At 38.0% G+C, this 16,291-nt stretch overlaps 1 pseudogene; it reads left to right on the top strand.

The window, feature by feature from the left end:
- The first annotated feature begins 12,789 nt into the window (after positions 1 to 12,789).
- On the top strand, positions 12,790 to 13,335 carry LOC103263570 (annotated as a pseudogene).
- Positions 13,336 to 16,291: the final 2,956 nt, after the last annotated feature.

Raw genomic sequence — 16,291 nt, 5'->3', positions numbered from 1 at the left:
ACTTGTCTTTCCAGATCCTATGCTAGACTAATATCCCTTAGAAGTATTATTACAGTTTCTATAAATATACCATTCTATCACTTGTAATCTATATTTTATTTTATTCTTCTTAGTTTACTTATGAATAACTTTCCTATTGATTAGCAGTTTATCTATTCCTATACTTTATCCTAACACACACAATGGAACTTGAAACAAAATGACTAAAACCAGTTTTGCATAATGTGGCCCAGTCCAAAGGTCATGCTGGGCTCTCAGCACTAGGACTCTTTGATGTGGTCCTGGCTTGAACCAGGACCTGTCTGGAAGTCTAAACCTCAGTCATAGGGAAATGGGAACAATGAGTTTCTAATGTTATCTTGTGTTCGTCTCTGGAGTTTTCATGCTTGAGCTAACAGAGGGCTTAATTGCCAAGAAAAGGGAGAGGCAATGGGGTCAACAGCTCCTGAACACACTTCTAGTGGTCTCGAGGTCAATGGCCCCCCTGATTCCTAACGCTCAGTAGGCCTCTGTGGCTGGATCCCAACATCTCTCCCTTTTTTATTTTTTAGAATAAAACCATGAAACTCCGTATTGAGCTGAGATATACTCTTCTTTAATACTCTGAATATGATTGGAAGTAAACACAGCAACAAAAGAATCACTGCTCCACAAATGTCCATGTTGATAAGTATAGACATCAATGATTTTTGGTTAACAAATGATGAAATATTATTAAATATAGAAGTAGCCAATTTAATGGATTAGAATTGCTTTTTAGCAACCGTCATGTTTTGAATTACTTAATATAATTTAGTTAGGTCTATTCTCAGGTCTGAATGGTGCCAAATTCCAAGAATATGATTTTTCACTTTGTCCCAAGTATAAATATAATTATTTACCTCCAAAGGAATGAGGCAAATCCATTTAAACTCAGAATGACAACGGAGAGCCAATCTTATTTTTCAGGTCAGAATTTCTTGTCCTACTGCTAAAACTGCCTCTCTAAAGCATTATCTTCATTTTCTAACTTTTGATCTATAATCTCCTTAGTAGATAAATGCAATAGAAACATTCTTAGATAACTGATCAGCAAAGGTAGCTGTATGACTTTCCTTAATAGAGCTATAGTTTAAACTATTATTGAAGTAGCAATAGATATTAATGTTATAATACCTAAAATTAAAGTGGCTAAAAATCTTGTTTGTCTTTCCAACAGGGAATTAACCTCATACAATGTTTGTAGACCATATTCATCATACCAACGAGATGACAAGTATACAGGAATCATCAAAGAAGGTGGCTGCTTAAGAATAACAAAACCTTCGTAAAAGGCATTAATTAAACAATTAGTTAAAATATACTCAGTAAAAGACACCTTATAAACATTGTTATAATACTCAATTTTATCTGTTTGGCACTCATTACAAACTAAAAACACATAAGAGGACTGTAAGCATGCCCTAATGTGGTACTGCTGAGTTTGTCAAACAGGACTACTCCGGCTGACTCGTTGAAGGTCTGCAAGGGCTCTCCACAAATAAGGTTGAATGGTTTCTCTGATTCCAATTTGAAATGAAAGTATTGGGGATATCCATCCATTGGAGTGCCTTCTAGCCACAGCAAGCATAGAGCCATTTAAACCCCAGTCACTAATATATAATCTTTTGCCAGATATGGGATAATATACTTTAGATTCATAAACACACTCTCTCCACTTTGGATACCCAACATCTCTCTGAGAGAGTATCCAGTCCTTCTCGGTATTATTAGGAGAGCAGATGGGTATATTAAATGGTGCAAAAATTCTTGTAGCTATACTGGGATCCACTCCTGCAGGCATCAGCATTTCAATCCACCAATATTCTTTATTACTTTGGGTTGGACTATTAGTGATTAAAGACTTTAATGTTGACAATAAACAAGAGGCTCTATAATTTTTAAGAACTGAATTATCATAAAAACAAATGGGAGGTATACAAGAATGTCCTTCATAAGAAAAATTATTATTAATAACGTGTTTTGTTTGAGTATAAAGTAAAGTAGGTCTTCCCATCAATTGAGAACAATCAGAAAATACATTAATAACCTCATTATTCCAAGTGACAGGTTGAAATGTTGGAGGGTTAGTCATATAAACCCAGTAGGTCTTATAAGCTACAGTTTCAGAGGCTGGAGCTATTTGACTCATCACAAGAGCATTCATAGCTAAAAACATAACTACTGGCCTGGTGGTAGTTTGTTGCGATATTACCATATCCCCTGTCTTTTTGGTCAATAATTCCATTTGTTCCCAGGTTGGTAGTTGTGAATGACGAGTACTAGAAATGCTTCGTCTGAGTGTGGCTCATCTTTCTCGAGACAATCTAGACTGTGGATATTCATCCCGTAAGGAGAGGTCTCTCATCTGACGCATTATGGTTTCTCTGTCGGTGTAACCATGCTGATGTTGCAGAACCTGCACTACCCATGACAAAGCCTCCTGTAGCAGAAAGAACAGCTCCTCCTGTTGGTTAGTGACAGGAACTGCTGTTCGTCCTTCATTCCTCTGAAATGTCCTAATCTTTGTCACTCGTCTTAGTCAGAAGATTACTGGAGGCATTCCAAATGAATCCATCGGGGATCCAAATAGGAGTTGATTCATTCTGTGGGAATATGCAAGCATAGTCCCTTCCACTGGTCAATAATATATGAGGCCCTCTCCATTGGCCTGTAAGAAAATCCTTCCATTTTACCATAGGTTTGACATTTCCTTCTGGGTTCCAGTGCCTGCTCATAGCTGAATTGCCCATAGAATCCAAATTTAAATCATTTATCACAAATAAAGCATGATTCAAAATATGACAGGGACAGCTATAATTAAACTCCCCCTCTTGTAATTTAATTATTTGATTTTTTAAAAGTTTGATGGGCTCTTTCAACTATGGTGTGGCCCTGTGGGTTATAAGGAATGCCAGTAGAATGGGAAATGTTAAATTGGGAAGCAAATTGTTGAAAAGATTTAGATGTATAAGCAGGTACATTATCTGTTTTAAGTTGTTTTGGCATTCCTAGCTGGGAAAAACAAAAAAATAAATGTTGCACCACATTCTTATAAGCTTCTCCAGTTCTTGCTGAAGCTAAAATAACATGAGAAAATTTATCCACAGAAACATGTAAATCTGACAACTTCCCAAACCTGGAAAAATATGTAACATCCATTTGCCTCAGAGCATTTGGTTTTAAGCCTCGAGGATTAACTCTTCCTGAAACAGGAACAAATGTGGAACAAGCCAAACAATTCTTAATGATTTGTTTAGCTGTTACCCTGGGTAAATGTAACTAATAGCGTAAGGCAGTAGCATATTGATGATGAATCTTATGAGAAAGTTGAGACTGAGTGTCTCAGCCTCTTTTACAGCGCATACAGTGGGCTTAGTCAAGACATCAGCCAATTGATTGCCTTGGTGTAGAGGTCCCAGAAGACCAAAACGGGACCTAATATGGCCCACAAATAATCGTTCCTTTCTATTATTAAGCAGTTGCTGTAATAGAGTTAATTGTTCTAAAATTGTAGTTTTGTTGGTTGGAATGGAAGCTGTTTTGATATGAGGAAACAATTCTGCGATATAACAAGAATCAGTTTATAAATTAAATTTTGAAAATTCCAGAGCTGTGAAGGTATACAAAACTGCCCTCAGCTCTGTCTTCTGGGCTGAGGATTTAGAGGTGTTCAATACATGAGATTATTAATAACTGCCACAGCTTTACCATTAGACGAGCCATTAGTATAACCATTGTGAGAAAAAATTATAGAATTTTGTCTCACAAATTGTAACAGAGGATTTTTAAGTAAGTGAAATAGAATTTGTCATCTGTAATCAGTTAATGCTACTTTCCAATAGTCACTAGTTTGGAGTAAGGTCTGAAATTGAAACTTTTCATAAGGAACAATAACATTATGCACATCTTGTCCAAACAATTTCACACTTCTTTGTCTCCCCTTGGTTATTAGTAAAGCTACTAAGTAAGGATAAGAAGCCAATATTTTTTTTTAGAAGTTATCAGTAGATGGAGCCATTTTATTGGTTCTTTCTGCCACTGAAACCCTGTGGGAGTATGGAGAGTGGTGAGAACAATTAAGTCCCAAGGCAAGTGGTAGTTTATTCTTTTCACCTTTTGAGACTTAATAGCCTTTTCCACAGGGAAAAGGCCTTTTTTTGGCCTTTGGTGTTATACTTCTTTTAGAGTTGGTCCCTGCAAGATATTGAATAAAGGTTTTAAATTTGACGTGGTAGTATGTAAATGAGGTCTAATTCAATTGATGCCTCCCAGAAGTTTTTGGAAATTATTTAAGGTCACCAAATGATTTTTTTGTAACTGCAAACGTTGATGACTCACTGTTTGTATGTTTAACACATAGCCAAGATATGTGAAAGGAGAATTGGTTTGAATCTTTTCAGGATAAATTTTTGAACCGTAATCAGTGAGAGCAGTCATAGTTTCATCAAGGATCTCATGTAAAGAGGCAGAAAATGTCAGAATTAGTAACCTCCTGAACCCAAAAAGCAACATCGCTAGAGTCAAATCAAGAGTCACGTCTAGGCAGGTTAAAGTTTTACCTGCTTTGTGATAAGGCAAGAGCAGCAACTGGGCTATTATCTAACCTTTGTTAAACTGCACTGATTTGCTAGGGGGAGCAACGAGCACCCGGATTTCTCCTGTGTAATCCATATCCACCACTCCAGGAATAATGGAAATTCCTTGTAAAGACAAGGAACTTCTGTCTAATATTATACACACTATTACTTCCGGGAGAGGGCCCTTTACTCCTGTAGGAATTGGGGTTACCAGAACGTCTGGAGTTAGTATTGTAGTGACGGAGGAACACAAGTCCAGTCCTGTACTCCCAGGGGTGGCTCAGATGAGTTTTGTGATGGAGCAGAAGGAAGGAAAGGTTCATGGTGGAAGTTGCACCGCTATTGTCAGCTGGGGCCAAGGATGGCCCCTCTGGAAGTTTCCCTGAGCCAGGGTGGCTTGCTGTTGATTTAAAGGAGTGCCACTTTCATGAAATTTAGATAGGCATTCTCTATCCCAATGAAAGCCTTTTTGGCATTTGGGATACAAGGTTTTTGGTTGATTAGCCCCAGTAAGTGGTGACGGTATGCCGTGTAAGCCACCATACCTTGCTAGCCAGACAATCTCTGTTAATGTGTCTGACTTGACCACAGTTAAAGCAAGACTGTAATGAGAAATTCTTTTGCTTATTACTTATATACTTTTGCTTATATTACTTATATATTGCTTATATTATATATATATTGTTTATATTTCTTATATTACTTATTTTACTTATATGCTTTTGCTTATTATTGCTCGAGCTCCCTGTATTCTGATAAGAAAAGGAAAAGTATAAGTAAGTCTAGGCCTTATTTTAGTATTCTCAATTTTTAAAGGAAAACCTTAGAAAGAGGTGCAGTAACATTTTTAGGATATTTCTGCTCATGATATTTTACCATCTGCTCAGCTAGTATCTGGATAGAACTGTACAGGTAAGTAAGCCATAAAGCTGAATCTCCCTCCTTTTCTGCCTCAGCTCGTACAGCCTGCATTCCAAAAAGAAGGGGGGGGGGGACTGAGTTAGATTTTATGACCTTATCATTAGAAGGAGAAACCGGTTTGGGTGGATGCATGGAGTTAACAATATGCACATTCTTATGATACTTAACAGCCTCCTCCTCCAGATCAGCTGCATCCTGTGGGGACAATTTGTTATCATACTCAGGCAGGCACAGAGATTGCGGTGAAAAGAAAAGGATCTTCATCTTCCTCATCATCAATGGCAGTTTTCTTTGATGGAAATGTCTCAAAATTGTGCTGTGGATCTAAAACATATTTAATTAAGTTCCATAAGGAAAAGGCATTGGGGGGAAATTTTTAGGTCCATAATGTGAATAATATAACAGTATCTCCTCCCCAACTTTAATCCAGGTGTTCAAACTCAGCATTCCTTCTTCAAGAAAACAAGGACAGTGCTTTTGCACAAAGTGTAGAAAATGAACTAGATTAGAAGAAGAAACTTTAGCTCCATGTGTAGACAAAGTATTCATTAAGATACTGATGAACATTTTATGTTCCTTAGACACACTCTGGCCCATGGTGGCTCTGGTGTCAAAAATTCAATCCTTACCCGTACTTACTCTGCCTGTCTGTACAGAGGGGTCTGCAGCACCCTGAGTAAGATCCTAGCTGTCCTGAAATGAGAGAAAAGCTTATCTTTCCAATGGCCCCACGTTGGGTGCCAGTTTCTGGGGGCCATCCCTTGCAAGATTTGAGGGTCCCTGGAAAGATGTGGCAGCGTCGGCGATTATTCTGGAGAAATAAAGAGAACGAAAGAGAAGGGGGGAGAAAGAAAGATACTGGACTCTGTCCAGTGCAGAAGCCATTTATTGAAAAGTACAGAGGTTTTTATCTCAAAATTTTGCACATTCAGACTCAGATGTCTCCCACGTTAACAGACAACCAGGTGCATGGGGGAGTCCCCTTCCCACCAGATACTTCTTCAAGCATGGCAAAAAACAAACCAACTTGTCTGTCCAGATCCTATGCTAGACTAATATCCCTTAGAAGTATGATTACAGTTTCTCTAAATATACCATTGTATCAATTGTAATCTATATTTTATTTTATTCTACTTAGTTTACTTATGAATAACTTTCCTATTGATTAACAGTTTATCTATTCCTGTACTTTACCCTAACATACATTTGGAACTTGAAACAAAATGACTAAAACCAGTTTTGCATAATGTGGCCCAGTCCAAAGGTCATGCTGGGCTCTCAGAACTAGGACTCTTTGATGTGGTCCTGGTTGAACCAGAACCTGTCTGGAAGTCTAAACCTCAGTCAAAGGGAAATGGGAACAGTGAGTTTCTAATGTTAGCTTGTGTTCGTCCTTGTCTGGAGTTTTCATGCTTGAGCTAACAGAGGGCTTTATTGCCAATAAAAGGGAGAGGCAATGGGGTCAACAGCTCCTGAACACACTTCTAGTGGTCTCGAGGTCAATGGCCCCCCTGATCCCTAACGCTCAGTGGGCCTCTGTGGCCGGCTCCCAACAACTTGTCCATGTGTCATAGGCCATGAGGTCCACTGTGCAGGAAACCAGGAAGGAACCATGAACAGCAGTCTGAGGACAAAGATGAATAAGTTCACCTACTCTCCTGGTATGAAGGGAATGATGCAAGCCTGGCATCCCTCTAGGGGACGATTCACACTCAACTTCCCACTACTGTTCTTCAATGAGGAGACTCACAGAGCAGAATCACCTGATCAGCTGACGAGGTTATTACCTCCTCCCAGTATTTGAGGGTCTCCTCTTGTTGCGGGCATGTGAACCCCAGGGACCTCAGAGTCTTCAAGGAGTTTATGTAGTGGGTTCTGTCCTCAGCCTTAGCCCTGGGATCCAGCCCTGATGGCGACTGAAGTGTCCCAGACAGCAAAGACAGTGAAAGCCCTGATCCCCCACACTTTCAAGGCCTTCCCTACTGTCAGAAGCAAGAACCATGGCTCAGCCTGGGTTTGGGGTATGGCACGGACCCTGTCTCTAGAGGGGTGCTGAGAAGCCACATTGCGGTACCTGTTGTGCGATGCCAGATCTGTGTGGGACCTTTCTGCACTAAGTTAAGTCTTACCAGGGTGCAAGTAGCTCATTCTCACCCCAGGGTGAAACGAGAGCCCCTTCCAACATACAGTTTTCTAGTTGAAGTCTGCAGCTATATAAATCAGACTAGGAACTGGGTGTTTCTCCTAAATGGGGCTTTTTAAAGTGAACTTTTCTGTTCCAGAGGTTTCTGAACTAAAATGGTGAGTCAGTAACCCTACAGAGCCTACCTGCACAGGTGAGACAGGGAAAAAAACCCCACAAGAGACACCTATGTGAGAAGAAGGAGGGTGGAGGTCCATGGTAACCCTGATCCACAGGAACAGTGATGCACTGAACTCTATTTTCCAGGTCCTCTGGTCCTGTTCAGCATGTGCCTCTGCTCTTGTGCAGACACCCCATCCAGCATTTCCAGGGCTCTTTCAGGCCCCTGGATATGCCACTGAATGTGAGACAAGTTGGACTGTGGATCTCATGCGATCCTTCCCATAGGTTCAGTGTTGACTGCACCCACTGGATGGGGCTGGGCCAGGTTTGACACCAGGGGTGCTGAACCATGCACAACGGTGTTTGCCAATTTCAAATGACAGGAGACTTGATGAACTATTATATACATATGGCCCCATCCTGAAGTATAAAGTGTTTTTGTTTGATAATAATATAGATTCAGGCCTACAGTCAGTGTGGGGGATGAGACCCATGGGATGGACACAGGAAGAAAAGGCACATTTTCTTCCCATTACTGTAGACACCAGGGAGATAGGGAGATGATGGACGGAGGGAGAGAGGTAGGGAATAAAAGACATTGTGTATGTGTTTTTGTGTGTTGTGTGTATATGTTACCTGAGCAGCAAATGTGGGATGGGTTCTGATCCCCTTGACCTATAATTCCAGTGCTTTTCTGATGAGACATTTAACCATAGGACGCTAAAGGGGAGAAGAGTGTCCTCCAAAATCATGAAGTTCTTTTGAACTCATCATGATTGTGGAATTTGTCAGAGCACCTGGAGTTCCAGTGATTGAGTTCTCTGGGTTTTCTCAAAATCCTAACTTGGTTTTCCCTTCACAACATGTTGGGTTTATTAAAGACAATTCACAATTTCAGGAGATGTTGTGAGATGGATATGGTGTCAGTGAAGGAGACTTCTGAACCAGGGCCAGATTTATCCATTGGACTAGACAAATGAGAATAAGATACACTGAGCTCAGACAGGATCTTCCCTGAAGTGTAAGGGCAGTACTCCAGGGGGCCCTCAGGGACACACCAAAACAGATCCCAGCCCAAGAGCAGGTACACAGTCCTTGGGAAGGGGTATCTTCTAAATATGACATTTATGTTTACTGAAAAAAAAAGAAAGAAAGGAAGGAAGGAAGGAAGCCAGGAGGGAAAGAAGGAAGGAAAGAAGGAAGGAAGGAAAAAAATAGTCTAAAATAATAATTTGACAAAGAATGCTTATGTTTGTGTAAATATATGCCGGGTCCTATACTTATCACAACAAGACAAGAAAAAAACTTATAAAATGAAGAAAATTGTAAGATTTATAGGTATCCTAATTGTGACAGACTGAGAGACAAGGATGACTTTATTGATTTTTTTTTTTTTTTGAGTTGGAGTCTCACTCTGTCGCCCATACTGGAGTGCAGTGGCCGCTCCTGGCCACCGCAGCCTCGACCTGCTGGGCTCCGGCGATCCTTCCGCCTCAGCCTTCCAAGTTGCCAGAATTACAGGCATGAGCTACCAAGCCCGGGTGATTTTTTGATTTATTGTAGAGATGAGGTCTCGCTGCCCAGGCGGGTCTTGAACTCGCAGGCTCAGGCAATCCACTCATCTCAGCCTCCCAAAGGCGTGGGATTACAGGCTGAGCCACCGAGCCCGGCTCAACTTTATTGATTTTTAATGGTGCAGAACTTTGAGTGGCACAAGACACCAGGAATATAACATTCTGATATCAGAACTAGAAAATGCTACTGGGACTGGACATCTGACAGGGAAGTGGAGGCTTAGAGATTGTGCAGGTGCGTAAATTCAAGATGATCAGGAATCAGTATTTACACATGATCAATGATGAATATGAGCTGGAAGCATGAAAACCTGTGCAAAATTTTCCGTGTAGAATTTGAATAAGACATACATTTAGTCTAAACGCAAAGTCACGGGCAAGATTTTGGAACTTGTGAGTTCATCAAACATTACATTCAATTTCTGTTGTCATTAGGATCAGAAACACATACCTGTATCATGCACCACATGTGTGATTTTAAAACAAACATTCTTTGTACTGAGGTACCCAGGATTCAGGATATACAGAGAGAAGTTGGAGAAGAGCCAGATGGAGAAGGTCTCTTCTGAGGAAGGGCCAAGCTGGTCTTTGAGCCGTCCATGGAACCTGCTGGAAACTCCTGTTAGATGAACAAAGTCATTCTGTCAAAATTCCAAATGGGGTGCTCTGGTATAAGATGGAACCAGAATGGAGCTTGTTCTTTGATTCAAAATGTTCTGTCAACACATAATTCAGTGAGGTGCCAGACACATGTATCTTCAAATAAGATTAGGACTTTACACTCAGGATCCCATTCTTGTGTGGTCCACGTGTCATCTATCTTCCCTTTCTATAACCGAATTTGGCCTTGGGTTTTTAGATACCCTGAAACATGAATATGCAAGTAGCCTGAAGTCTACTGAGGTAAATACAGATATGCATGTGTCCTGGGCACATCACTCAACAACACATTCCTCTGCTAGAGAAGCTCCTGAGAGAACAGCTCCTCACCACGGAATGGAGCTGGAAGATCTCTTCTTGGTGACAGCAGCTTCGGGTCAGGGGCTCCCATATCCCAGTGCTTAGGAGGGGACCAGGACCAGTGATGTGAGATTTCTTCCACTCCTATCTCCTCTCCACAGATACCTTCTCCAGGTCCAGCTGTTTCATTCTGGGGCTCAGGTGTGAAATCTTGGGGCTTCCAGTGAATGTTTTCTGCAAGGCATCTGGATACACCTTCACCAGCTATAATATAAACTGGGTGCAAGATATCGCTGGACAATGGCTTCAGTGAAAGGCATGGGTCTACCTTGGCAATGGTAACACAGTCTACATACAGAAGCTTTAGGGCAGCCAACGTGGAGATGGGCAATCTGAAAGCTGAGGACATGGCCGTATGTTACTGTGCAAGAGACACAACATGAAAACCAACATTCTGAGAGTGTCAGAAACACTGAGGGAGAAAGCAGATGTGCTGGACTGACGGGATGACAATGATTATGAGATATTAGATTTGTAGAAGATGGTGTTATATAATGCAGAAAAATAACACCAGAAAAATGAATGAAATCTAATCATAAAATAAATATTCCTTTCAGCAGTCACTATGTAGGCAAAACTAACAGTGTGAAGAAAGGCAAGATCCACTAACACCGATACAAAGAGCTCCATGAATGTCTGGAGAATAAGAGCTTTCAAATCTTCTGGATAAATAATTTGGGACAAGTGCTTGATCACATGGTAAATATTAGAATACCTCCTAAGGAATAGCCAAAATATCCCCATAAATATATCTGTCACTCTTTTAAAGAAAAGTTTACATAATATTAGGATCACATCAATATTGAGAAAAAGGTACAGAGGGTTCTCATATAACCCTCCACTACACAAACGGCCTTTCTCATAATCAACAATGCATAGCAGTGTCATACATGTGTTTTAGTGACCAAAATTACACTGACGCATTGTTTATTTCCTTTCCCATATTCCCTTGGCATAACAAGCCTACATTAACTGGGAACTCCAGAACTTAATCGAGTGGGTTACCTGAAATGATGTCAGGTAGATAGAAAACAGGTAAGGCTATTCTTATTTGCATAGTTTCTACGTGGACCAATAAAATGTGCAATGATATACAACTCATTCTAATCCTACTTCAATATGCCCCTCTCAGGGTATAATGTCTCGAAAATTTTTGAGGCTGGTTCATCTGTTTGCAAGACCATCAACTTTTGGTGAATCTCATGATTAATCTCCTTTCTGAAGCATGGAGAATTTGGTCATAACGGATGCCATGTATGTCTCCCTGTAGTAGGATCAGATAATCTGAAAACCCTTGAGTGGTTGTTCTGGATGTTGCTTTATGCAAGGTGCACTCTTGGAGGTCCACCAAAACCCATAAAGGAGACCAGTTTCATCATATCCAGAGGTGATATATAAGTATATATATAGCATACATTTTTATATATGTATTATATGTGTGTATTTCTAATTATATGCATATGTGCATATGCAAATACAAAGTATTAAAATTCTTTATTTCCTTAATTACATTAAATGTAAATGAATTGAAAAAGATATACATTGGCAGAAACACTAAAGAAGAATGCCAGATCCAACTATAGGCTAGTTACAAAAGATTATGTTTAAATTCAAAACATAAATATGTTCAAGGTAAAAGGATGGAAAATCATAGAACATAGAAATTCAGACTAACTGTAGTGACCACATTAGTGACAGGTAACTAGAATTAAAGAGAAAATACCATGCAAAATTTATATGAAGTTATTTAATATTTGTTAAAATTTCCACCCTTTAGGAAAACAAAACACTAAGAAACATATGTTCCATTATAAATAGAACCCCAAATATATAAAACTAAAACTTGTTAAATTGGAGAAATACAGTGTTCTAGAATAGTAGTTGAAGCCTTCACTATTTCAATTTCAATAATTGGCAGAATGATCATATACAAGGAAATACATAAACAAACACACACACTTCAATGAATATAGAAAACGAAACATGTCACCTCCTGTTATCACAACAGAAGGAAACTTGAGGACAAATATACAGACAGCAAAAACTTACAGCCAGCATGGTCGCTGTCTTCGCAGCCACCCAAGAAGAACTGGGGAGGACACTGGCCCAAGAGGAGCCTCGCAGACAAGGCGGCGGCAATTCCGTGAGTCAGCTGAGTGGCGAGGCAGCAGCTGTGGGGTCTCCTGCACAGCAGGGCTGCCTGGGTTTTGATCTAACTCTGGTTTCCTTGAAGAGGGCGGGAGGCCAGAGCTGGAACAGCAGCAGAGGCCAAGGCTCCTGCCCGATTCTTTCCTGACCCTCAGCCTGAGCCAGGGGAGGCCATGCCACCAGGTGGCTGGAGTGAGGGGAGTGGGGTGTCTGTTGCCCTGGAATGGGAATTCTCTTCACCAGGATATGAAGACTTTTCAATCACCCGGGGCCTAATAATATCATTGTTGGGCTGGATAATGCAGGGTAAATTACCATCCTTTACCGTTTTTCTGTTAATGAAGTTGTACGTCCTTCCTCTATAAGAGAAAGTAATATCGAAGAGATAGAGATTAATAATACACATTTCCTAATTTGGGATATTGTTGACCAGGATTCTCTTCATTTTTCCTGGAACACTTACTATACTAACATGGTGTTTGTAATAGTTGTGGACAGAACAGGCAGAGAAAACATTTCTGTAAATAGAGAAGAACCCTATAAAATGCTAGCGCATATTGATCTAAGGAAACATGGATTGCTGATTTTTGTTACTAAACATGATGTTAAAGAATGAATGACTGTAGCAGAAATCTCCCAGGTTTTGAAACTAACTTCTGTAAGAGATCATCAGTGGCATATACTGGCATGCTGTGCTCTTACCGGTGAGGGATTATGCCAACGACTTGAATAAAGGATGTCGTGACTTAAATTGGAGGATCTTTATTGACTACTTCTCATTGACTTTGTGAAAATGAAGTTCTAGACTTCATCTGAAAGCTGCAAAAATTCATGCTTTAGATATATTTATAATAAACTATTTTAAAATTTCTCTATAGGCACAAAATTTAAGATCATTTATTTGAAAACAAAGATGAAGTGTCACCTTCCAATTATTTTCTTATTAGTCTTTTTCCAAAGTAATTTATTAAAACTGTGATTGACATTTTTCTCACAACTAATCCTTTCAGGACATTGTGTAGCCTGTGGGGAGTAAAAAGGGAGAGGAAGACATTCTGAACTTTAAGAACTTTATTATCAGCATAATACTCTCTAGTTGAATGTTCTTTTTTGTTCCATTAAGTCAAAATACAAATCAGCAGAAAAACTCAGTTTTCAATATTTTACAATGTAATGTTACTTATGAAAGGTATTTTTCATAAGATTGTATATATTGTGTCTATAACTCAAGTTCAAGGTTATGGCTTTGATTTATGTTCAAAAAAAACAAAGCAAATAGTTCAAAATAATAATCTTAGTTATAACCATAAGAAGATAAGTGTTGGCTATGTTAGTGGCAGTTTGTATTTTTCCCATATATTTTCTGTATTGTACTACTCAACCTCCAAAATCAATGAACTGCTCTTTAAAAAGAAAGAAAGAAATGTGACATTGTGTACTATATTTTTTTGTTGTTGTTTACCAATTACACACATGGAAAAATGTAATTTAACTGAGCAGAGTATTTGTTAAATACTCTGCTTCATATTACCAATGGGCAGAATTATACAATGAACAATTACCAGATTATTTCTTTTATTGGTCCTGTGGCATCTAAATTACTGAATAACATTAATTCATTAATGAGTCAACTGCAAGTTGTAATTAAAATTATCAGTGAATTCTTTGAATTCTTAGCGTTACTTGTAAATTGCTTTGTGAAACGTATCTACCCATAAATGTAACGTTCTCAAAATATTACTAATAATTTTGCTATAGTCTTTTAAAGTATTATATTATATGTCAAGATGTTAAAGTGAATTTGAGAAGAAAAGTAAGGCACTTTTTCTCAAATAACATTAGAATTTTTAATGATCAATTTTCTTATTTCAGAACTTGGGATAGTTTGAATTTTCATGTTTCTATATGTTTTCTTGCATCTTTTGCTACATAAAAATATTGTTTGGCAATTATTGAATGCAAATATTTCTTAAATCCTTTTAAGAATTTGGTTTGAAAATTGACTGACACAATGTATTATTATACTGAAAAAATAACTTCATCTAAAATACTTCTTATATTTTCTTGGAGAATTTTTGTCAGTATCTGAAAGTTGAAGGTATTCCTGTCACATCTTAAACAAACTTACCCTAAAAGTATTAAACCATCTTACTGGATACTCTGTATAGCTTTCATGTCCTAAAAATCTAAAGGTTAATCTAAATTGGCATGTCTTAGAATATTCAAGAAAAAAATTACTTTTTAATACCAGGCTTTTTAATTTCATGGCAATTTTGGTGAGGAATAATAGTACATACTATAAGGCTTAACAAAACTCTGAAATTTTCTTTGTATAAAATTATCAATATCTGAGTCCAAGTCAAGCAAGTAAGATCATTATTCCACATTAGATATTTTTGTGTTTTATATTTATAATGTTCAAAATGCAAGAATAAAGTTTAATATTTGTTCATATGCTTTTACAAAAGTAAATGCTGAATTACCAAGTTTTGTTCATATGTTCTTATACTTTTTCATATCATTATAAGGAATTACTTGTTGTCTATTAAAAATCTCCTTAACCCAAATTTGTTTTATGGTTTCATCAGAAACATATTATTTCAAGTAGCCCTCCAAATTCACACTTCTTTTCCTTTTTATTCGTTAAATTTGAATAAATATGTGCTTAATCCTTTGTATTGCTGTCATATCAGTTTAACACAATATCAGCATATTCACTTGTCAAAAAAATTGCAAAAATGTGTTAGAGACATAATTTTATCCAAGGGGAATATTAAAAAGAAGTCACAAAAATAATTGAAACGTCTTTAAGATCAATGAATATATATGCACAACATATAAAATCTTATAAGAATGTCTAAAAGTCATGCAAATAAAAACCGGCAGAATATACATTACAAAGGAAAGATTTATAATTGGAACATACTTTAAGGTCATCGAAAATATACATACAATATATAAAAACGTATAAGAATCTCTAAAAGCAGTGCAAATAAAAAACAAGTAGAATATACATTACAAAGGAAAGATTTTACATTGGTATTTAAATAGTAAATCTTAAAGGTCAGGGTGAAGGGCAAAAGATTAAGGTCTAACCCAAACTTCCAGAAGGAAAAAAATAATAATATGGAGTAGAGTAAAAATAACTTATAGAAAAAACAGAAAAAAATATAGAAAAATAAATTACAACAACAGTTTCTTCATTTGTGATAAACAAATCTCACTAAATTTTACCTATGTGTGGTTTTTTAAGTTTCCATATACATTTCTATATTATTTCCTGATCTGACAAGAATGATGTTGGTAATTTAAGGAGTATTGCCTTGAATCTGTAGATTGCCTTTAGTAGAATGGATATTTTAATGTTGTTGATTCTTCCTATCCATAAGCATAAAATATTTTTTCCATTTTTTTGTGTCTTCTTGGATTTCTTTCAGCAGTGTTTTGCACTTCTTATTGTAAAGTCTTTCACCTCTCTGGTTACGAAGGTGCAGAGGTATTTCATTTTGTAGTGGCTATTTTGAATGGGATTGAGCTGTTTATTTGGTTCTGTGCCTGCTTGTTGTTGATGTATAAGAATGCCACTATCTTTTGCTCATTTATTTTGTACCCTGAGCCTTTGCCAAAGTCTTTATCAGTTCAAGGAGGTTTTTTGACAGATTCAGACCATTCAGATTTTCTTTCTTCATGAGTCAGTTTTCATACAGTCTCTTGTCTAGAATCTG

This window comes from Carlito syrichta, unplaced genomic scaffold (assembly GCF_000164805.1).
Source record: "Carlito syrichta isolate Samal-C Ts95f unplaced genomic scaffold, Tarsius_syrichta-2.0.1 Scaffold305163, whole genome shotgun sequence".
Taxonomy (NCBI): domain Eukaryota; kingdom Metazoa; phylum Chordata; class Mammalia; order Primates; family Tarsiidae; genus Carlito; species Carlito syrichta.
This window is presented reverse-complemented; position numbering and strand designations above follow the sequence as displayed.